At 35.8% G+C, this 17,839-nt stretch overlaps 1 protein-coding gene and 1 long non-coding RNA gene across 8 annotated transcripts in view; both read right to left on the bottom strand.

Annotated features, from left to right (window-relative positions):
- The window catches only part of LOC147016459 (uncharacterized), a 428,934-nt gene that overhangs the window by 272,003 nt on the left and 139,092 nt on the right, over nt 1-17,839 (bottom strand). The gene's annotated exons all lie outside the window — the stretch shown is intronic.
- LOC147016463 (uncharacterized) lies at nt 7,314-10,301 on the bottom strand. 2 transcript variants are annotated; one of them, XR_015049057.1, is made up of 3 exons: nt 9,149-10,301; nt 8,876-9,051; nt 7,314-8,778 (listed from the first exon to the last, which is right to left on the bottom strand). It is a non-coding gene; the product is annotated as an uncharacterized LOC147016463 (long non-coding RNA). The 2 variants fall into 2 exon arrangements; XR_015049056.1 differs by having other exon boundaries at nt 8,876-10,301.

The following is a 17,839-nucleotide window of genomic DNA, read 5'->3' as shown; positions in this document are numbered from 1 at the left end:
ATTCTAATTGAACACCTACTCATCTAATCAATGAACTGTTAATATATTCTAATTGAACACCTACTCAATGAACTGTTAATATATTCTAATTGAACACCTACTCAATGAACAGAAAGAAAAGAATCAAGATGAACACCTAGTTAATGTACAGAAAGAAATATTCTAATCAATGAACTGTTAATATATTCTAATTGAACACCTACTCATCTAATCAATGAACTGTTAATATATTCTAATTGAACACCTACTCAATGAACTGTTAATATATTCTAATTGAACACCTACTCAATGAACAGAAAGAAAAGAATCAAGATGAACACCTAGTTAATGTACAGAAAGAAATATTCTAATCAATGAACTGTTAATATATTCTAATTGAACACCTACTCATCTAATCAATGAACTGTTAATATATTCTAATTGAACACCTACTCAATGAACTGTTAATATATTCTAATTGAACACCTACTCATCTAATCAATGAACTGTTAATATATTCTAATTGAACACCTACTCATCTACTCGATGAAAAAAGAAATAATCTAATCAATGAACTGTTAATATATTCTAATTGAACACCTAGTTAATGAACAGAAAGAAAAGAATCAAGATGAACACCTAGTTAATGAACAGCTAAAAATCTAGATGAACACCTACTCAATGAACTGATAATATTCTAATTGAACACCTACTTATCTACTCAATGAAAAAGATATATTCTAATCAATGAACTGTTAATATATTCTAATTGAACACCTACTCAATGAACAGAAAGAAAGAATCACAATTGAACATCTACTTATCTAATCAATGAACTGTTAATATATTTTAATTGAACACCTACTCAATGAACTGTTAATATATTCTAATTGAACACCTACCCATCAAGTCAATGAAAAAGAAAGAAAAGAATCAAGATGAACACCAAGTTAATGTACAGAAAGAAAGAATCCATATGAACACCTAATCAATAAACTGTTAATATATTCTAATTGAACACCTACTCATCTAATCAATGAAAAGAAAGAAAGAATCCTAATTGAACACCTACTTATCTAATCAATGAACTGTTAATATTCTAATTGAACACCTACTCATCAAGTCAATGAAAAAGAAAGAAAAGAATCAAGATGAACACCAAGTTAATGTACAGAAAGAAAAGAATCAAGATGAACACCTACTCAATGAACAGCTAAAAATCAAGATGAACACCTAGTTAATGAATAGCTAAAAATCAAGATGAACACCTAGTTAATGTACAGAAAGAAATATTCTAATCAATGAACTGTTAATATATTCTAATTGAACACCTAGTTAATGAACAGAAAGAAAAGAATCAAGATGAACACCTAGTTAATGTACAGAAAGAAATATTCTAATCAATGAACTGTTAATATATTCTAATTGAACACCTACTCATTTAATCAATGAACTGTTAATATATTCTAATTGAACACCTACTCAATGAAAAAGAAAGAAAAGAATCAAGATGAACACCAAGTCAATGAAAAAGAAAGAAAAGAATCAAGATGAACACCTACTTATCTAATCAATGAAAAGAAAGAAAGAATCCTAATTGAACACCTAATCAATGAACTGTTAATATATTCCAATTGAACACCCACTCAATGAACAGAAAGAAAAGAATCAAGATGAACACCTACTAATCAAGTCAATGAAAAAGAAAGAAAAGAATCAAGATGAACACCTACTCAATGAACAGTTAATATATTCTAATTGAACACCTACTCAATGAACTGTTAATATTCTAATTGAACACCTACTCAATGAACTGTTAATATTCTAATTGAACACCTACTCAATGAAAAGAAAGAAAGAATCCCAATTGAACACCTAGTTAATGAACTGTTAATATATTCTAATTGAACACCTACTCATCTAATCAATGAAAAGAAAGAAAGAATCCTAATTGAACATCTACTCATCTAATCAATAAAAAGAAAGAAAAGAATCAAGATGAACACCTAGTTAATGAACAGCTAAAAATCAAGATGAACACCTACTCAATGAACAGTTAAAAATCAAGTCAATGAAAAAGAAAGAAAAGAATCAAGATGAACACCTACTCAATAAACAGAAAGAAAGAATCCTAATTGAACACCTAGTTAATGAACAGCTAAAAATCAAGATGAACACCTAATCAATGAACTGTTAATATATTCCAATTGAACACCTACTCAATGAACAGCTAAAAATCTAGATGAACACCTACTCAATGAACAGCTAAAAATCAAGTCAATGAAAAAGAAAGAAAAGAATCAAGATGAACACCTAGTTAATGAACAGCTAAAAATCAAGTCAATGAAAAAGAAAGAAAAGAATCAAGATGAACACCTACTCAATGAAAAAGAAAGAAAGAATCCTAATTGAACACCTAGTTAATGAACAGCTAAAAATCAAGATGAACACCTACTCAATGAAAAGAAAGAACCCAATGAATACCTTTCTTTTCCCTCATATCTATTTACTTTTTCTTGTTAAAAAAGCTTTTTTTCCTAAATAATTCACGTTTTTATCAAGAAAATATAAGCTAAAAATAAAAAGTGAATTCACCAATTTTTTGGTTTTAATTAAAAAATTGGTGAATTCACTTTTTATTTTTAGCTTATATTTTCTTGATAGAAACGTGAATTATTTAGGAAAAAAAGCTTTTTTAACAAGAAAAAGTAAATAGATATGAGGGAAAAGAAAGGTATTCATTGGGTTCTTTCTTTTCATTGAGTAGGTGTTCATCTTGATTTTTAGCTGTTCATTAACTAGGTGTTCATCTTGATTCTTTTCTTTCTTTTTCATTGACTTGATTTTTAGCTGTTCATTGAGTAGGTGTTCATCTTGATTTTTAGCTGTTCATTAACTAGGTGTTCAATTAGGATTCTTTCTTTCTTTTTCATTGAGTAGGTGTTCATCTTGATTCTTTTCTTTCTTTTTCATTGACTTGATTTTTAGCTGTTCATTAACTAGGTGTTCATCTTGATTCTTTTCTTTCTTTTTCATTGACTTGATTTTTAGCTGTTCATTGAGTAGGTGTTCATCTAGATTTTTAGCTGTTCATTGAGTAGGTGTTCAATTGGAATATATTAACAGTTCATTGATGAGGTGTTCATCTTGATTTTTAGCTGTTCATTAACTAGGTGTTCAATTAGGATTCTTTCTTTCTGTTTATTGAGTAGGTGTTAATCTTGATTCTTTTCTTTCTTTTTCATTGACTTGATTTTTAACTGTTCATTGAGTAGGTGTTCATCTTGATTTTTAGCTGTTCATTAACTAGGTGTTCATCTTGATTCTTTTCTTTCTTTTTTATTGATTAGATGAGTAGATGTTCAATTAGGATTCTTTCTTTCTTTTCATTGATTAGATGAGTAGGTGTTCAATTAGAATATATTAACAGTTCATTAACTAGGTGTTCAATTGGGATTCTTTCTTTCTTTTCATTGAGTAGGTGTTCAATTAGAATATTAACAGTTCATTGAGTAGGTGTTCAATTAGAATATTAACAGTTCATTGAGTAGGTGTTCAATTAGAATATATTAACTGTTCATTGAGTAGGTGTTCATCTTGATTCTTTTCTTTCTTTTTCATTGACTTGATTAGTAGGTGTTCATCTTGATTCTTTTCTTTCTGTTCATTGAGTGGGTGTTCAATTGGAATATATTAACAGTTCATTGATTAGGTGTTCAATTAGGATTCTTTCTTTCTTTTCATTGATTAGATAAGTAGGTGTTCATCTTGATTCTTTTCTTTCTTTTTCATTGACTTGGTGTTCATCTTGATTCTTTTCTTTCTTTTTCATTGAGTAGGTGTTCAATTAGAATATATTAACAGTTCATTGATTAAATGAGTAGGTGTTCAATTAGAATATATTAACAGTTCATTGATTAGAATATTTCTTTCTGTACATTAACTAGGTGTTCATCTTGATTCTTTTCTTTCTGTTCATTAACTAGGTGTTCAATTAGAATATATTAACAGTTCATTGATTAGAATATTTCTTTCTGTACATTAACTAGGTGTTCATCTTGATTTTTAGCAATTCATTAACTAGGTGTTCATCTTGATTTTTAGCTGTTCATTGAGTAGGTGTTCATCTTGATTCTTTTCTTTCTGTACATTAACTTGGTGTTCATCTTGATTCTTTTCTTTCTTTTTCATTGACTTGATGAGTAGGTGTTCAATTAGAATATTAACAGTTCATTGATTAGATAAGTAGGTGTTCAATTAGGATTCTTTCTTTCTTTTCATTGATTAGATGAGTAGGTGTTCAATTAGAATATATTAACAGTTTATTGATTAGGTGTTCATATGGATTCTTTCTTTCTGTACATTAACTTGGTGTTCATCTTGATTCTTTTCTTTCTTTTTCATTGACTTGATGGGTAGGTGTTCAATTAGAATATATTAACAGTTCATTGAGTAGGTGTTCAATTAAAATATATTAACAGTTCATTGATTAGATAAGTAGATGTTCAATTGTGATTCTTTCTTTCTGTTCATTGAGTAGGTGTTCAATTAGAATATATTAACAGTTCATTGATTAGAATATATCTTTTTCATTGAGTAGATAAGTAGGTGTTCAATTAGAATATTATCAGTTCATTGAGTAGGTGTTCATCTAGATTTTTAGCTGTTCATTAACTAGGTGTTCATCTTGATTCTTTTCTTTCTGTTCATTAACTAGGTGTTCAATTAGAATATATTAACAGTTCATTGATTAGATTATTTCTTTTTTTTCATCGAGTAGATGAGTAGGTGTTCAATTAGAATATATTAACAGTTCATTGATTAGATGAGTAGGTGTTCAATTAGAATATATTAACAGTTCATTGAGTAGGTGTTCAATTAGAATATATTAACAGTTCATTGATTAGATGAGTAGGTGTTCAATTAGAATATATTAACAGTTCATTGATTAGAATATTTCTTTCTGTACATTAACTAGGTGTTCATCTTGATTCTTTTCTTTCTGTTCATTGAGTAGGTGTTCAATTAGAATATATTAACAGTTCATTGAGTAGGTGTTCAATTAGAATATATTAACAGTTCATTGATTAGATGAGTAGGTGTTCAATTAGAATATTAACAGTTCATTGAGTAGGTGTTCAATTAGGATTCTTTCTTTCTTTTTCATTGACTTGGTGTTCAATTAGGATTCTTTCTTTCTTTTCATTGATTAGATGAGTAGATGTTCAATTAGGATTCTTTCTTTCTTTTCATTGAGTAGGTGTTCAATTAGAATATTAACAGTTCATTAACTAGGTGTTCATATGGATTCTTTCTTTCTTTTTCATTGAGTAGGTGTTCATATGGATTCTTTCTTTCTGTTCATTAACTAGGTGTTCATCTTGATTCTTTTCTTTCTTTTTCATTGACTTGATTAGTAGGTGTTCATCTTGATTCTTTTCTTTCTTTTTTCATTGACTTGATTTTTAGCTGTTCATTAACTAGGTGTTCATCTTGATTCTTTCTTTCTGTACATTAACTAGGTGTTCATCTTGATTCTTTTCTTTCTGTACATTAACTAGGTGTTCATATGGATTCTTTCTTTCTGTTCATTAACTAGGTGTTCATCTTGATTTTTAGCTGTTCATTAACTAGGTGTTCATCTTGATTCTTTTCTTTCTTTTTCATTGACTTGATTAGTAGGTGTTCATCTTGATTCTTTTTTTTCTTTTCATTGACTTGATTAGTAGGTGTTCATCTTGATTCTTTTTTTCTTTTCATTGACTTGATTAGTAGGTGTTCATCTTGATTCTTTTCTTTCTGTTCATTGAGTAGGTGTTCAATTGGAATATATTAAGTTTATTGATTAGGTGTTCAATTAGGATTCTTTCTTTCTTTTCATTGACTTGGTGTTCATATGGATTCTTTCTTTCTGTACATTAACTAGGTGTTCATATGGATTCTTTCTTTCTGTTCATTAACTAGGTGTTCATCTTGATTCTTTTCTTTCTTTTTCATTGACTTGATTTTTAGCTGTTCATTGAGTAGGTGTTCATATGGATTCTTTCTTTCTGTACATTAACTAGGTGTTCAATTGGAATATATTAACAGTTTATTGATTAGGTGTTCAATTAGAATATATTAACAGTTTATTGAGTAGATGTTCAATTGTGATTCTTTCTTTCTTTTCATTGATTAGATGAGTAGATGTTCAATTAGGATTCTTTCTTTCTGTACATTGATTAGAATATTTCTTTTTCATTGAGTAGGTGTTCATATGGATTCTTTCTGTACATTAACTAGGTGTTTAATTAGAATATATTAACAGTTCATTAACTAGGTGTTCAATTGGAATATTAACAGTTTATTGATTAGATTATTTCTTTTTCATTGGGTAGGTGTTCATATGGATTCTTTCTTTCTGTTCATTAACTAGGTGTTCATCTTGATTCTTTTCTTTCTTTTTCATTGACTTGATGGGTAGGTGTTCAATTAGAATATTAACAGTTCATTGAGTAGGTGTTCAATTAGGATTCTTTCTTTCTTTTCATTGATTAGAATATTAACAGTTCATTGAGTAGGTGTTCAATTAGAATATTAACAGTTCATTGAGTAGGTGTTCAATTAGAATATTAACAGTTCATTGAGTGGATGTTCAATTGTGATTCTTTCTTTCTTTTCATTGACTTGATTTTTAGCTGTTCATTGACTAGGTGTTCAATTAGAATATTTCTTTTTCATTGAGTAGGTGTTCATATGGATTCTTTCTTTACATTAACTAGGTGTTTAATTAGAATATATTAACAGTTCATTAACTAGGTGTTCAATTGGAATATTAACAGTTTATTGATTAGATTATTTCTTTTTTCATTGGGTAGGTGTTCATATGGATTCTTTCTTTCTGTTCATTAACTAGGTGTTCATCTTGATTCTTTTCTTTCTTTTTCATTGACTTGATGGGTAGGTGTTCAATTAGAATATTAACAGTTCATTGAGTAGGTGTTCAATTAGGATTCTTTCTTTCTTTTCATTGATTAGAATATTAACAGTTCATTGAGTAGGTGTTCAATTAGAATATTAACAGTTCATTGAGTAGGTGTTCAATTAGAATATTAACAGTTCATTGAGTAGGTGTTCAATTAGAATATTAACAGTTCATTGAGTGGATGTTCAATTGTGATTCTTTCTTTCTTTTCATTGACTTGATTTTTAGCTGTTCATTGACTAGGTGTTCAATTAGAATATTTCTTTTTGAAAAGGGTTTTACTGAACGATGGACGAAAGAACTTTTTAAAATTGTTGATGTAATAGATACAGTTCCTTGGACTTATAAAATATATGATTTGGAAGGGGAAGAGATTTTAGGTTCATTTTATTCACAGGAATTACAAAAGACAAAACTAAGCAGATAATACACCTTTGTGGACACTAGAGGGACAAGTCCGAGGTGTATAACAGTATATAATGTGTGTCAAGGGGGACGTTCTTAGATCTGTGAACCCCAAACACAGAATCCTCAACTGAATAGTCAAGGTTTAACTTTTGTTTGTGTGTGTGTGCAATGGGAGCAATAGGTTGGCGCTTCACTCCCTCCTACTATACACCGTTGTGGACACTCGAGGGCCAAGTCCGAGGTGTATAACAGTATATAATGTGTGTCAAGGGGGACGTTCTTAGATCTGTGAACCCCAAACACAGAATCCTCAACTGAATAGTCAAGGCTTAACTTTTGTTTTGTTGATGTGTATGTGTGTGTCCCAACCCTCACATTCAAAATCTCAACCCCAACCCTCACATTCAAAATCTCAACCCCAACACAATGTCTTTTTCAAAATGAGATTTCCACCTATATATATATATATATTTTTACGTTTTTTTTTTCTTCTTCCAATTCTGTCTTTTAAGGCTTTCAGGTTTGATGACGTAGAAAGGGGGAGTAAGCCTGCACTTTCTTCCCAGAACTTTCTTGATCTTGCTCCCATCAAGCACCATCCGACAAAGAACTACATCGATAGGTTTAGATCCCAAAGAGTGATAGCAACTCCAAAAGTCTCCAAAATATAAATAAATAAAATAATAATAATAATAAATAAATAAATAAATAAATAAAAGCCCCCAAAAAAGTTTCAAGTGTCCAACATAAACCCAACTTTCCAAGTCTTCAAGGTATAACCACATTCCCGTTGAGTTTCCAAGATATGTATCACATTGTGAGTTATCAATCCAGAACCCACATTTCAAGTATTCAAAGTAAAACCAACTTACAAAGTCTCTTAAGGATAACTCATTTACTGATTTTTTCAAAATTTGTGAGTCTCCAAGGTAGGACCCATATTTAGAACCATCTTGGCAGAACCCTTTTCCTGAGTCTCCAAGGTAGTTATTTAAACCATCAAGGCAGAACTCATTTACTGATTTTTTCAAAATTTGTGAGTCTCCAAGGTAGGCCCCATATTTAGAACCATCTTGGCAGAACCCTTTTCCTGAGTCTCCAAGGTAGTTATTTAAACCATCAAGGCAGAACTCATTTCTTGATTTTTTCAAAATTTGTGAGTCTCCAAGGTAAAACTTGTATTCTGGCTCATCAAGGTATAACTTGTTCAGTGGGTATTGTCTTGATAACTCACAATGAGTACTATTGCTGTAAAACTCTTTTTCAGGATTTTGCTGGTCTCCAAGGTATAACTCTTTGGTTGGGTCATCAAGGACAAACTCGTTCTGTGGGTCTTGATCGCTCATAAGGTCTTCAACCAAGCCAACAATTTCGCCCCAAGTTGTAGCAAAAGCAGTATTTTCATATCGTATTTCAGACACAATTTCCTGTGAGAGAAAATAATAATGTATTAATTAAGTTATTTAATTATTAAATGAGTATGCTTCAATCAAAGTTTGAAAATAGGAAAATAAAAAATCTTACCTCAATAGATAAGAGGTTTGAATCCAGTTCATCAACTTGAAGGTTTAGTTCCATAGAAGACAGAGAGTTCCAAGGAACACCAAAGTCATCCCACTCAAGGTCTTCAACCAAGCCAACAATTTCCCCCAAGTTGTAGCAAAAGCAGTATTTTCATTTCGTATTTCAGACACAATTTCCTGTGAGAGAAAATAATAATGTATTAATTAAGTTATTTAATTATTAAATGAGTATGCTTCAATCAAAGTTTGAAAATAGGAAAATAAAAAATCTTACCTCAATAGATAAGAGGTTTGAATCCAGTTCATCAACTTGAAGGTTTAGTTCCATAGAAGACAGACAGTTCGAGACAAGCACACAGAACACCATTGCCAGCAAAAACAAATGTTTAAAATGGAGCCTGGGTTTGAAGCTTTTATAGAGAAAGACTGGTGGGTGTGGTTTCCTTTGGAAATTCCCTGGGCAAGCCTTGGCAAGCCTTCATTGGGAAATTTTTCAAAACCATAACATCCTGTAATTTTCTAGTGATTTCTTTGTGAGTCAGAGATGAACTGAAAATGATGTAAGAGCGGGCGGGGCTTAGCAAAAGTAGGCGGAGCTTAGGAAAAGTGGGCGTGGCTTAGAAAAAATACCTTATGGAAAGTGGGCGGAGCTTAGCAAAAGTGGGCGGGGCTTAGGAAAAGTGGGCGTGGCTTAGAAAAAATACCTTACGAAAAGTGGGCGGAGCATAGCAAAAGTGGGCGGGGCTTAGGAAAAGTGGGCGTGGCTTAGAAAAAAATACCTTATGAAAAGTGGGCGGAGCTTAGCAAAAGTGGGCGGGGCTTAGCAAAAGTGGGCGGGGCTTAAAGAAAAGTGGGCGGGGATTATTGAATACCTTGTGGAAAGTGGGCGGGGCTTAACAAAAGTGGGCGGGGCTTAAAGAAAAGTGGGCGGGGCTTAACAAAAAATAACCTGTGGCTCAGGAGGTGGTCAGATGAGAGCATTAAGAGAAGTTTATCATTTCGTAATGGCACAAATGGGGTATCTTAAAAAATATAAAGATTCAAATGTTTTGTTTGTCAATATTTTAGATGGGGATTATTGTGCAAAGAAAAATAAAACTATTGAAGGAATTTGAGAATGAACAAATCTTTATAGGTTCAATGAGTGAGCTGTTCAACCCCCAGGTGTTCAATTCAATGAGGTTCAACCTCCAGGTTAAAAGGGGAGACAAATAAATATACCTTGGGATAAAAAGGGGGGTTTATTTTTAGGGAAAAAAAATATAAATCGCTGAAAATCCCCCATTCATTTACATGGGGAAAAGTGAGCCAGAATCAGTATTCTTACCCTACTCACGCCAAACTGCGCTTTTAACCACGACAAACTGTGCTTTAAACCATGACTATCTGTGCTTTTAACCACTTCAAACCACGCTTTTAACCATGACAAACTGCGCTTTTAACCACTTCAAACCATGCTTTTAACCACATCAAACCACGCTTTTAACCATGACAATCTGCGCTTTTAACCACAACAAACTGCCCTTTTAACCACAACAAACTGCGCTTTTAACCACGACAACCTGCACTTTTAACCACAACAAACCACGCTTTTTACCATGACAAACTGCGCTTTGAACCATAACAAACTGCGCTTTTAACCATGACAACATGTGCTTTTAACCACGACAGCATGTGCTTTTAACCACAACAAACTGCGCTTTTAACCACGACAACATGCACTTTTAACCACAACAAACTGTGCTTTTTATCACGACAAACTACGCTTTTAACCACGACAACCTGCGCTTTTAACCACAATAAACGGTGCTTTTAACCACTTCAAACCACGCTTTTAACCATGACAATCTGTGCTTTTGACCACTTCAAAACACGCTTTTAACCATGACAAACTGCACTTTTAATAACGACAACATGCGCTTTCAACAACAACAAACCACGCTTTTAACCACAACAAACCACGCTTTTAACCACATCAAACCACGACAAACTGTGCTTTTAAACACAACAAACCACGCTTTTAACCACGACAAACTGCGATTTTTAACCACGACAAACTGTGCTTTTAACCACAACAAACTGTGCTTTTCACCACGACAAACCACGCTATTAACCACATCAAACCACGCTTTTAACCATGCCAATCTGCGCTTTTAACCATGACAATCTGCGCTTTTAACTACTTCAAACCACGCTTTCAACCATGACAAACTGCGCTTTTAACCACTTCAAACTCCGCTTTTAACCACATCAAACCACGCTAATAACCCTGATAATCTGCGCTTTTAACCACGCCAAACTGCGCTTTTTACCCACGCCAAACTGCGCTTTTACCCACGCCAAACTGCGCCTTTACCCAAGCCAAACTGCGCTTTTACCCACGCCAAACTGCGCTTTTACTCACGCCAAACTGCGCTTTTAACCACGACAAACTGTGCTTTTAACCATGACAATCTGCGCTTTTAACCACTTCAAACCATGCTTTTAACCATGACAAACTGCGCTTTTAACCACTTCAAACCATGCTTTTAACCATGACAAACTGCGCTTTTAACCACTTCAAACCACGCTTTTAATCACGACAATCTGCGCTTTTAACCACGACAACCTGCACTTTTAACCACAACAAACCACACTTTTTACCATGACAAACCGCGCTTTGAACCATAACAAACTGTGCTTAGAACCATGACAACCTGCGCTTTTAACCACAACAACATGCGCTTTTACCACGACAAACTACGCTTTTAACCATGACAACCTGCGCTTTTAACCACAACAAACTGTGCTTTAAACCATGACAAACCACGCTTTTAACCACGACAACCTGCGCTTTTAAGCACAATAAACGGTGCTTTTGAGCACTTCAAACCACGCTTTTAACCACGACAATCTGCGCTTTTAACCACGACAAACTGCGCTTTTAACCATGACAATCTGTGCTTTTAACTACTTCAAACCACACTTTCAACCACTTCAAACCACGCTTTTAACCATGACAAATTGCGATTTCAACCACTTCAAACCACGCTTTTAACCACATCAAACAACACTCTTAACCACATCAAACCACGTTTTTAACCACGACAAACTGCGCTTTTCACCACGACAAACTGCGCTTTTCACCACGACAAACTGCGCTTTTAACCACGACAAACTGCGCTTTTAACCACAACAAACTGTGCTTTTCACCACAACAAACCGCTTTTAACCACAACAACATGCGCTTTTAACCACAATAAACCACGCTTTTAACCACAACAAACCACGCTTTTAACCACATCAAACCACAACAAACTGTGCTTTTCACCACAACAAACCGCTTTTAACCACAACAACATGCGCTTTTAACCACAATAAACCACGCTTTTAACCACATCAAACAACACTCTTAACCACATCAAACCACGCTTTTAACCATGACAAACTGCGCTTTTAACCACGACAAACTGCGCTTTAACCACGACAAACTGCGCTTTTAACCACGACAAACTGCGCTTTTAACCACGACAAACTGCGCTTTTAACCACGACAAACTGCGCTTTTAACCACGACAAACTGCGCTTTTAACCACGACAAACTGCGCTTTTAACCACGACAAACTGCGCTTTTAACCACGACAAACTGCGCTTTTAACCACGACAAACTGCGCTTTTAACCACGACAAACTGCGCTTTTAACCACGACAAACTGCGCTTTTAACCACGACAAACTGCGCTTTTAACCACGACAAACTGCGCTTTTAACCACGACAAACTGCGCTTTTAACCACGACAAACTGCGCTTTTAACCACGACAAACTGCGCTTTTAACCACGACAAACTGCGCTTTTAACCACGACAAACTGCGCTTTTAACCACGACAAACTGCGCTTTTAACCACGACAAACTGCGCTTTTAACCACGACAAACTGCGCTTTTAACCACGACAAACTGCGCTTTTAACCACGACAAACTGCGCTTTTAACCACGACAAACTGCGCTTTTAACCACGACAAACTGCGCTTTTAACCACGACAAACTGCGCTTTTAACCACGACAAACTGCGCTTTTAACCACGACAAACTGCGCTTTTAACCACGACAAACTGCGCTTTTAACCACGACAAACTGCGCTTTTAACCACGACAAACTGCGCTTTTAACCACGACAAACTGCGCTTTTAACCACGACAAACTGCGCTTTTAACCACGACAAACTGCGCTTTTAACCACGACAAACTGCGCTTTTAACCACGACAAACTGCGCTTTTAACCACGACAATCTGCGCTTTTAACCCCGACAAACTGCGCTTTTAACCACGACAAACTGCGCTTTTAACCACGACAAACTGCGCTTTTCACCATGACAATCCGCTTTTAACCATGACAAACCACGCTTTTAACCATGACAAACAGCGCTTTAAACCACTTCTAACCATGCTTTTGACCACTTCAAACCGTGCTTTTAATCACGACAAACTGCGCTTTTAACCACGACAAACTGCGCTTTTCACCATGACAATCTGCGCTTTTAACCACGTCAAACCACGCTTTTAACCATGACAAACTGCGCTTTTAACCACTTCTAACCATGCTTTTAACCACTTTAAACCATGCTTTTAGCCACATCAAACCACGCTTTTAACCATGACAATCTGCGCTTTTAACCACAACAAACTGTACTTTTAACCACAACAAACTGCACTTTTAACCACAACAAACTGCGCTTTGAACCATAACAAACTGCGCTTTGAACCATAACAAACTGTGCTTCGAACCATGACAACCTGCGCTTTCAACCACAACAACATGCGCTTTTAACCATGACAAACCACGCTTTTAACCACGACAATCTGCGCTTTTAACCACAATAAACGGTGCTTTAAACCACTTCAAACCACGCTTTTAACCATGACAATCTGCGCTTTTAACCACGACAAACTGCGCTTTTAACCACGACAATCTGTGCTTTTAACCACATCAAACCACGCTTTTAACCATGACAAACCACGCTTTTAACCACGACAATCTGCGCTTTTAACCACAATAAACGGTGCTTTTAACCACTTCAAACCACGCTTTTAACCACGACAAACTGCGCTTTTAACCATGACAATCTGTGCTTTTATCCACATCAAACCACGACAAACTGTGCTTTTAAACACAACAAACCACGCTTTTATCAATGACAAACTTCGCTTTTAACCACAACAAACCACGCTTTTAACCACGACAAACCGTGCTTTTAACCACAACAAACTGTGCTTTTCACCATGACAAACTGCGCTTTTAACCATGACATGTGCTTTTAACCACAATAAACCATGCTTTTAACCACAACAAACCACGCTTTTAACCACATAAAACCACGACAAATTGTGCTTTTATACACAACAACCACGCTTTTAACTATGTCAAACTGCGCTTTTAACCACATCAAACCAAGCGAATAACCATGACAATCTGCGCTTTTAACCACAACAAACAGTGCTTTTAACCATGACAAACTGCACTTTTAACCTGACAATCTGTGCTTTTAACCACATCAAACCATGACAAATTGTCCTTTTAAACACAACAAACTTCGCTTTTAACCATGACAGACAATCTGCGCTTTTAACGACTTCAAACCACGCTTTTAACCATGACAATCTGCGCTTTTAACTACTTCAAACCACGGTTTTAACCATGACAAACAGCGCTTTAAACCACTTCTAACCATGCTTTTAACCACTTTAAACCATGCTTTTAATCACGACAAACTGCGCTTTTAACCACGACAAACTGCGCTTTTCACCATGACAAACTGCGCTTTTCACCATGACAATCTGCGCTTTTAACCACTTCAAACCACGCTTTTAACCATGACAAACTGCGCTTTTAACCACTTCTAACCATGCTTTTAACCACTTTAAACCATGCTTTTAACCACATCAAACCACGCTTTTAACCATGACAATCTGCGCTTTTAACCACAACAAACTGGACTTTTAACCACAACAAACTGCACTTTTAACCACAACAAAACTGCGCTTTGAACCATAACAAACTGCGCTTTGAACCATAACAAACTGCGCTTTGAACCATAACAAACTGCGCTTTGAACCATAACAAACTGCGCTTTGAACCATAACAAACTGTGCTTCGAACCATGACAACCTGCGCTATCAACCACAACAACATGCGCTTTTAACCACGACAAACTACGTTTTTAACCACAACAAACCACGCTTTTAACCACAACAAACCACGCTTTTAACCATGCCAATCTGCGCTTTTAACCACGACAAACTGAACTTTTGACCACGACAAACTGCGCTTTTAACCATGACAATCTGTGCTTTTAACCACTTCAAAGCATGCTTTTAACCATGACAAACTGCGCTTTTAATAACGACAACATGCGCTTTCAACAACAACAAACCACGCTTTTAACCACAACAAACCACGCTTTTAACCACATCAAACCACGACAAATGTGCTTTTAAACACAACAAACCACACTTTTAACCACGACAAACTGCGATTTTTAACCACGACAAACTGTGCTTTTAACCACAACAAACTGTGCTTTTCACCACAACAACATGCGCTTTGAAGCACAACAAACCATGCTTTTAAGCACAACAAACCACGCTATTAACCACATCAAACCACGCTTTTAACCATGCCAATCTGCGCTTTTAACCATGACAATCTGCGCTTTTAACTACTTCAAACCACACTTTCAACCACTTCAAACCACGCTTTTAACCATGACAAATTGCGATTTCAACCACTTCAAACCACGCTTTTAACCACATCAAACAACACTCTTAACCACATCAAACCACGTTTTTAACCACGACAAACTGCGCTTTTCACCACGACAAACTGCGCTTTTCACCACGACAAACTGCGCTTTTAACCACGACAAACTGCGCTTTTAACCACGACAAACTGCGCTTTTAACCACAACAAACTGTGCTTTTCACCACAACAAACCGCTTTTAACCACAACAACATGCGCTTTTAACCACAACAACCACGCTTTTAACCACACCAAACCACGCTTTTAACCACATCAAACCACGACAAATTGTGCTTTTATACACAACAAACCACGCTTTTAACCACTTCAAACCACGCTTTTAACCATGCCAATCTGCGCTTTTAACCACGACAAACTGCGCTTTTAACCACGACAAACTGCGCTTTTAACCACGACAAACTGCGCTTTTAACCACGACAAACTGCGCTTTTAACCACGACAAACTGCGCTTTTAACCACGACAAACTGCGCTTTTAACCACGACAAACTGCGCTTTTAACCACGACAAACTGCGCTTTTAACCACGACAAACTGCGCTTTTAACCACTTCAAACCACGCTTTTAACCACTTCAAACCACGCTTTTAACCACTTCAAACCACGCTTTTAACCACTTCAAACCACGCTTTTAACCACATAAAACCGCGCTTTTAACCACATCAAACTGCGCTTTTAACCACGACAAACTGTGCTTTTAACCACGACAAACTGCGCTTTTAACCACGACAAACTGCGCTTTTAACCACGACAAATTGTGCTTTTATACACAACAAACCACGCTTTTAACCACTTCAAACCACGCTTTTAACCATGCCAATCTGCGCTTTTAACCACGACAAACTGCGCTTTTAACCACGACAAACTGCGCTTTTAACCACGACAAACTGCGCTTTTAACCACGACAAACTGCGCTTTTAACCACGACAAACTGCGCTTTTAACCACGACAAACTGCGCTTTTAACCACGACAAACTGCGCTTTTAACCACGACAAACTGCGCTTTTAACCACGACAAACTGCGCTTTTAACCACGACAAACTGCGCTTTTAACCACGACAAACTGCGCTTTTAACCACGACAAACTGCGCTTTTAACCACGACAAACTGCGCTTTTAACCACGACAAACTGCGCTTTTAACCACTTCAAACCACGCTTTTAACCACTTCAAACCACGCTTTTAACCACTTCAAACCACGCTTTTAACCACTTCAAACCACGCTTTTAACCACATAAAACCGCGCTTTTAACCACATCAAACTGCGCTTTTAACCACGACAAACTGTGCTTTTAACCACGACAAACTGCGCTTTTAACCACGACAAACTGCGATTTTAACCACATCAAACCGTGCTTTTAACCACATCAAACCGTGCTTTTAACCACAACAAACTGCGCTTTTAACCACGACAAACTGCGCTTTTAACCACGACAAACTGCGCTTTTAACCACGACAAACTGCGCTTTTAACCACGACAAACTGCGCTTTTAACCACGACAAACTGCGCTTTTAACCACGACAAACTGCGCTTTTAACCACGACAAACTGCGCTTTTAACCACGACAAACTGCGCTTTTAACCACGACAAACTGCGCTTTTAACCACGACAAACTGCGCTTTTAACCACGAAAACTGCGCTTTTAACCACGACAAACTGCGCTTTTAACCACGACAAACTGCGCTTTTAACCACGACAAACTGCGCTTTTAACCCCGACAAACTGCGCTTTTAACCACGACAAACTGCGCTTTTAACCACGACAAACTGCGCTTTTAACCATGACAAACCGCGCTTTTAACCACGACAAACCGCGCTTTTAAACACTTCAAACCGCGCTTTTAAACACTTCAAACCACGCTTTTAACCACTTCAAACCACGCTTTTAACCACTTCAAACCACGCTTTTAACCACTTCAAACCACGCTTTTAACCACTTCAAACCGCGCTTTTAACCACATAAAACCGTGCTTTTAACCACATCAAACCGCGCTTTTAACCATGACAAACCGCGCTTTTAACCACGACAAACCGCGCTTTTAACCACGACAAACCGCGCTTTTAACCATGACAAACCGCGCTTTTAACCACGACAAACCACGCTTTTAACCACGACAAACCGCGCTTTTAACCACGACAAACCGCGCTTTTAACCACGACAAACAGCGCTTTTAACCACG

Source organism: Eptatretus burgeri, chromosome 11 (genome assembly GCF_056783735.1).
Source record: "Eptatretus burgeri isolate ZD-2024b chromosome 11, Ebu_testis_v1, whole genome shotgun sequence".
NCBI lineage: Eukaryota > Metazoa > Chordata > Myxini > Myxiniformes > Myxinidae > Eptatretus > Eptatretus burgeri.
The sequence above is the reverse complement of the archived record's forward strand: the minus strand, read 5'-3'. Positions and strand labels throughout refer to the sequence as shown.